The sequence below is a fragment of the Quercus suber genome, unplaced genomic scaffold, assembly GCF_002906115.3.
Source record: "Quercus suber isolate HL8 unplaced genomic scaffold, Cork oak 2.0 scaffold_727, whole genome shotgun sequence".
Taxonomy (NCBI): domain Eukaryota; kingdom Viridiplantae; phylum Streptophyta; class Magnoliopsida; order Fagales; family Fagaceae; genus Quercus; species Quercus suber.
In genome coordinates this window covers 260,378-267,662 of record NW_027070167.1, presented here as the reverse complement: position 1 = coordinate 267,662, position 7,285 = coordinate 260,378, and positions in this window count along the sequence as shown.

Genomic DNA, 7,285 nt, shown 5'->3' with positions numbered 1-7,285 from the left:
TACTTGCTTGTGTTCATTTATTTTGGAAAACAAGCAAATTTCAAATCCAAATTATGTTCAATCGTTAAACAAGTCAAACTCATGCATAATAATATGTTCAAGTAAGACCTTTATGGTGGGCCTTTTTTGCATTGTTGGGCCTCGATCCCTCCTGCTGCACTACGACCCTTGGGTTTGAGGTAAGAGAGTTGGGACTAGTCTAAATGGGGCTACACTTTAAGCTAGTTTGTGCGTAAGTTGAGCCATCCCAATATAGATGCGTTCTAGAAAAAGCATCGCAGGCTGGGCATATGTCATGGCCACGGTAGGAATAACTAGTAAGCATGAATAGTGAGAGGAAAACTTGTCTGCCAAAAAATAGGCTTAGCTTTTTAGCAGAAGCAAACCTAAGAAGGAAGCCAATCTCCAACATGAGTAACCTCAAGGAAGGCTTCTGTTATAGAAGTTATGCACTTTAGAAAAATGACCTAAATGGTTTAATTTTCGATTCTCAATCCCAAAGAGAGTGGGTCTATTCCTGCCACTTGTATCTCTCTAGTTTTTCTGTGCGTTCTTTCTTTCTCTCTATTCTTTCTTTTCTTTCTTTCTACCTCTCCTTCCTTCCATTCCTCTCCCTTTTTTTGTATTGGTTGCACCACTCTCCATTCCTAGAAAAAATTGTTTGTCTTGTTTCTTCCCTCTTTCCGTTTTCACTCCACTCATCCAGATAAGAGTTAAGCTTCCTCATTACCTACCTCTATGTCATGCATCAAGCGGTCCTAGCCGATACTTACCTCTTTTAGGTGAGATGCCATTCCAGCAGGACATCTCTCGCAAAGAAGTTTGAGCGGGAACCCCATAATAGACCCATTTTTCCCTCCACTGCCAAACCACACCCTCTGAAAGCCTTGTCTCGTGGCCCACCTCCCATGTATTGGCTATGTATAAGTAGGTGGTGCCCTGGCCCTTTGTGCATGCTCCACTTCATCTAAATTTGTTTCTTTCTGGCCTTCACACCATTTTGTTACCTCCGTGTTTATTTAATTTTGCTATACGTACTAGTTGATGTTTATCTCTTGTGGCATGAAGGATGTGTGGGCTTTTGGGCTCATATTCTCTGCCTTTTACCCCTTTTTGGACTGAGTGTTTCCTGGACAAAAGCCTTCATCTTCCTACCGAGCCCATGCTTTTCCTTCTCTATGACCATAGGCCTTTTGGCCACTGATCCTACTATATCACTTCATTGTGCCAGCTATAGTTTTACCTCTCTTTTTTATTTCTTGTTATCCCGTGGGCTTGCAGGATGATGCTCTCGCCGTGTCAACCTATTTCTTTATCAATCTTTTACTCAGGGTTTCCTTGGCCCACTTTCCACATCTTTACCTCTTTTGAGTTTTATTGGTCAACATTCTTGCTGTGCCAACTCATTTCACTACTTCATCCATTAGACTTCCTCGACCCATTTACTTCTTCTTTACCTCTTTTATTCCCATAGGCCTCTTGCTAAATTCTTTGGGCTTTCTTGACCTAATTACTACATCTTTACCTCTCATTACTTTTCGGGCTTATTGGCCTCCAAGCCAACCCATTGAGTGTACTAATTCATTTCCTGGGCTTCCCCGGCCCATTTACTTCCTCTTTACCTCTTATTATTCTTATGAGCTTGCTACTTCATTCCTTGGGCTTCCTCGGTCCATTTATTTCTTCTTTACCTCTTTTTATTCTTGTGGGCTTGCTGGCTATCAATCCTGCCATTCCAACCTATTGGGCTTGTTTCCTTATTTCTTTACCGTTTTCTTCTTCTCACCTTCTCCACTGTTGGGCTTCTTCTGCTGTTAGGCCCTTTGTCAAAAATGGGCATCAACAATTTTGAATGTGTGATGCTTGATTTAATTATATATAATACTGTATGTTATGTGTACATATGTACAAAAATATAATTATATAGACTTCATATTAGATGGTGTATGTTTGTAAGAAAATTATAAGATATCAAATTACTATTATTTGTACCATCGTGCACCCTTGGCACGATGGTCACTTTATAAGTTTAAGTGTTTATAGGGTGCAGGGGGGTAAGGGTCGAGGTTCAAGTCTTGAGGAAAGAACTTCATATATATATATATACACTTAGATTAGGTTAAAGTAGAATTTCTATTTTGTATCAAAAGTTACTATTATTTGTGTTTTATTGATAATATAAAAAGTTTATTTCATGGTAAAGTTATATATAATTTGTAACAATACAAGGGTGATGGTCCTAATTTTTTTAAGTTCATAAACAAAAATCATTACATCTAATTAACTCAAACAATATAATTTGAACAATAATTAGTTATTAAGTATTGTTATAGATATGTGAAGAGGTAAAAAAAAAATTAGTTATGATGTTTACTATATATGGAAAAATAATAAATTAATCAAATAGCTCATGAATAGGGTCGAGCTTGATCAACAAGGAAATGAACAAAACTTAAACATGTAATCTCATTTGTTGATGAGCTTGTGCTTGAGCTTGGGTTATGTTCAAATAAGATTAAAGAAACAATCCTAAACTCTTAATACTAGGCTTAACTCACTTACAATCTTAGCTGAAGGTGATCATCAACAGGATTGGCCAAGGTGATCTGTACAAAAAAGGGGAATTTATGATGGTTTGTGTGGCATGCAGTTTTATCATTTCAAAATCGATCAAAACCACATCACATTGAGCCTTATATATAACATATATAATTGTATTTTATATATTAAAAAATAATGAACTTTTTTCTAGCAACGTTGTTTTAGTTTTAAGCCCAACAAAGCCCAATTCATGCACACCTTTGGTCCTTTTTGTTTCTATAAATTACTAATAATTAAATTTTAACATGTTTATATTATAATAATAATAATAATAATAATAATAATAATAATAATTCAATATGTTATATTGTGTATATATATATATGTGTGTGTGTGTGGAAAAATGTCTAAATTTGACTCACCTAAGGAGGTAACTTAGTGGTAAGAAATTCTTGTAAGTTGTAACCTATTATATTTGCAAGTTCGAAGTTGTGGGTTCGAGTGATTGCAAAACCCATTTCACGGGTGCTCGGGTAAACAAAGAAGTTAAATTTTTTATTTTTTTTATAAAAAATAAAAAAAAAAAAAAAAAATAAAAAACCCTTTGAATAGAGAAATGATAACTCTAGTACTCTACTGTCCTCACTCCGAGATAATATTCATCCATTTAGAATTCAACATTTTGATTTGAGTAGCCCCATGGCCCATCTCGTCTCCAATCTCTATTCATTATTTTTGGTGGCTTCTTTTTAATCTCTTTTGGTCTTGATTAGAAGAAGAATGTCTGAGAAGCACGTGCTTTTTTGACAAAAAACATACTAAAAGTTACTGAAGGGTAAAATGACTAAAAGTTACACAGAAACTTTTAGAAAGATTATCTCAAACAAATAACCAAATAGAATGTTATGAACTCCCAAAATTATTGTCTTTGGTGATGTTTTCACTTTTGAAGTCGACACTATTGTCTTCACAGACTGAAAGATTATGCATTATTATTTATTAAGTAAGAAATTCATCACCCTTAAAACAAAAAAACAAAAAAAAAGTAAAAAATTCATTAAAAACAAGAGAACAATCCAAAATACAAGAACTATAATTACCACAATTTCCTTCCTAAGGGCAAAGACACAAATTGGGGATAAAAGAGAGGCTAAAATGGGCATTTGTCCCTAATTCACAAACATTGTGGCAAAATACCCTTATTTTGAAACTATTTAGCACAATGCTCATGTTTTTTAAACTTGATTTTAACAAAATCGAGTTATAAGTAAAAACTCGACATTAGCAATGTTGAGTTCTATGCATATTTTGCCACTTAAATTTTTTTTGAAAATTTAAGTGAAACTCAACATTGCTAATGTCAAGTTTCACTCAAAAATATACATAAAACTCAATTTTGAAGATATTGAGTTCTACACAGAATTCGATTTTGTTAAAATCGAGTTTCAAAAAAAGGACATTTTGCTAAATAGTTTCAAAACAATGACATTTTGCTGCATAGTTTTTAAATTAAGGGCAAATATCATTTTTCCCCCTAAAAATGACAATCATTCCCTTGAAGTTATACAAAATTGCTCATTTAGCAATATTATGGATAACAAAATTAGGCTTCTATGAAAGTATGATATAGAAAGGAGAGTTAAAGATCTCGATTCTAGCATTTTGGCTTCTATAATCAAATTTTCCATACCCCAATGAGATTGAAAATAGTGGTTGTAGTAGAGCAGGGTAATCACTAATCACATTCATCGCATCGCCTTAGCACATCAATAATTTATAACCCAAATCATTAACTTTTCATATTGCTAGTAAAGCAGCCTGAGAGCTTCGGCTCTAAAAGGGATTCCGGATCAAAAAAAAAAAAAGGGATTTGTTCTATTTCTTGCTTTTGTCTTCACCTTATGTATTCCCAAATGAGTTAGTACTTGTTTATCCAAAAAAAAAAAAAATTAGTACTTAGTACTAAGTGAGCATTGTACTTCTTGTTTTATGCATTGTCTTAGCATGTAAAGATGTTGCCTAATTATATAGATAGATCAATGTACTTTCCAACATATTATTTAAAAAAAAAAAGAGCATTTTCCAACATAATTTCAATAAAGTGAGCAAACCTTCTCTGGTACTTTCTTTTGTAAATTTTGAAAACTTACATATGATTAAAAAAAACAGTTTAGCTAAAAAAAAAAAACCGAGCAAAAAATTATGGAATATCTGAGTTTTTTAATAGGTTAGGGGATATCTGAAATTTTTTGAAGCTTATTAAAGCAACGCTAGATTAGCAATATATAAAAGATTACTATTGAATATTTTCCCTAATGCTACTAATAAATTGACAAAATTGTTGTAACTTGTGACTTGTCAAATTCAAATTTTGTTCAGGCCCCATATTTTTTATTGGGCCACATTAAATTGGTAACAAGCCCACACAATGGGTAAGCACGAATCATGAGGGCCCATGAGAAAAGCAAAAGACCAAAGTCAAAGTATTGGCAAGAAAAGCTTTAATGCCTAATTAGGAAAGCCCAATCTATGAAAAGGGCCAACAAACAATAAGCAAAATAGATCAAATACACACAATTCCATAAATAAACACACAATTCCATAAATAAACACACCAAGCAGGGCATCATGTGTAACAGTGTAAGTGACAAATATTAAGTAGCAGTTTTGTTTTCATAAAAGCATATTGTGCAGAACTGTTACAACATAGCCCTACTCATAATTTGACAAATTGTAGCATAACCTAAACAGAAAACCAATAATTAGGATAGATCAAACTGGTGATACGAGAAAAGGCAATACAAGACATGAACTTAATAGAACAATATTTATGAGCCATTATTTTTTTCATTATGCCAGAAATAAAATCATAGAAGTATAAGCCATTATGAACATCAATGAGTTTTTACTCATGAGTCCTATGCAATATTCCCAAGCTTATCCTTTGTTAGAAAAGCCTCTGTTTGTGATGATAAACTTTGCTAGGATGGAAGTGCTAAAGGGCTGTTTGATTCTAAGCATGCCTATAATCTAGCCTTTGCAGAGGAGGAATCTCATCCAATCTTTGAGGGAAAAATGGACGTGGAAGCTTAACACCCTACCAAAAATTCAATTACTCCTCTGGAAGATGCCTACATAATTGCTTACCTGTAAAACCTCCCTTACACCACAGATGACAGAACCTTATCAGAAGACCCTATATGCTAATGCTATCATTGCCCTAGTGAAGCTGAGAGTATTTTGCATGTTCTTAGTGATTGCCCTATAGCTAGAACTTTTTGGATATGAACAGATTCTTTTAGGCCTAATCAGCTCTTGGTTTCAGTTAAATGCTTGTAACCATTCTATGGTCCCCAACAAAGAATACTCCTGGAGCACTCTTTTCCTTTTTGCTATATATAAACTTTGGCTACAGAGAAGCAAGAGTTTTTTCCAGCAAATGGGCATTAGAATCCTCACTAATGTGATCTGGAAAACTCCTCACCAACACTAGCATAAACTAAACACTGATGGTTTTGTACTCGGCTGCCCTGGTCCTGCAGGAGGAGGTAGTCTCACTAGAAATCGCCATGGCCAATGGGTTGAAGGCTTCACTAGAGCTATAGGCTGGGCTAACAGTTTAGAAACTGAATTGTGGGCTATGAGAGATGGTCTTACTCTCTGCATTAATTCAACTTGAAATCCAACCTATATGGAAATAGAGATTGATGCTAGTGCTGTAGCTAGCTTACTCACCAACAATGTAGCCTCTTATGCTGACTATGCACCAATTGTTGATGGTTGCAGGATCTTGATGAACCAAATCCCCCAGAAATAGTTGAACCATTGCTATAGGGAAGCAAACTCGTGCTGGTACTTTTGAAAAAATGGCAGTTTATTTGCAGCATTCTTAGTTACAAAGAGAGATAATACTTAGTTTGAATTGATGATCTCATCCATTACCGCATTCTTAGTTACAAAGAGAGAATGTGTCTTTTTTTTTTTTTTTGATAGATAAATAGAATAATTTTAATATGTGGTGTTGCTTCATAATAATTACTTTTTATCATAAGGCCAAAACACCAATTTGTTTTTTGTGTAAGTGATGTTTGAAGCCAAAATCTCTTGTTTGACGAGAAGAAAAAATGTGTCATTTGATCTCTTTACCATTATTTATGTCAAGTTTATTTCAAGTCTTAACATACATGTACATAGAACTATAGTTGACTTTAGGAAAATATAATAATTAAAGAGAACAGCTATTTTTTTTTTCTACAGTAAGGCTATAAATTGGAGAAAAATCAAAATCCATTGCCCATAATAATAGCACCACCTTGAGACAGAGAGTCAAACCCACACCACAACACCAAATGCTATAGCCTATTTGCATAAATTTTAATTTAACTTACTGCTACAAGCATTTTGATAGTAATGGAGAGTTCAAAGGAGAAAATGCACCCACAACGCAATCCCATCTTTCCGAAGAGAATAATCTTGATACACCATGGTGAGTCTCAAGGCAATTTAGATGCAAAAACCTAAATTGGACGTCGGGGCCCAAATGAAGGAAGTGATCTCCTGTAATGGCACCACATCCAATTGGAAGGTCTACTTCAACGTGTCACCATATCAACGTACCCTATTGGACGGTCTTTCTCAATGAAAAAGGAATGTAGGATTAGGGAACAAGATTTGGGGAATTTTCAAGAGGAGAGGTTGAAGGTGATCAAATTAAGAGGAAAGAATATGGAAGCTTCTTATATTG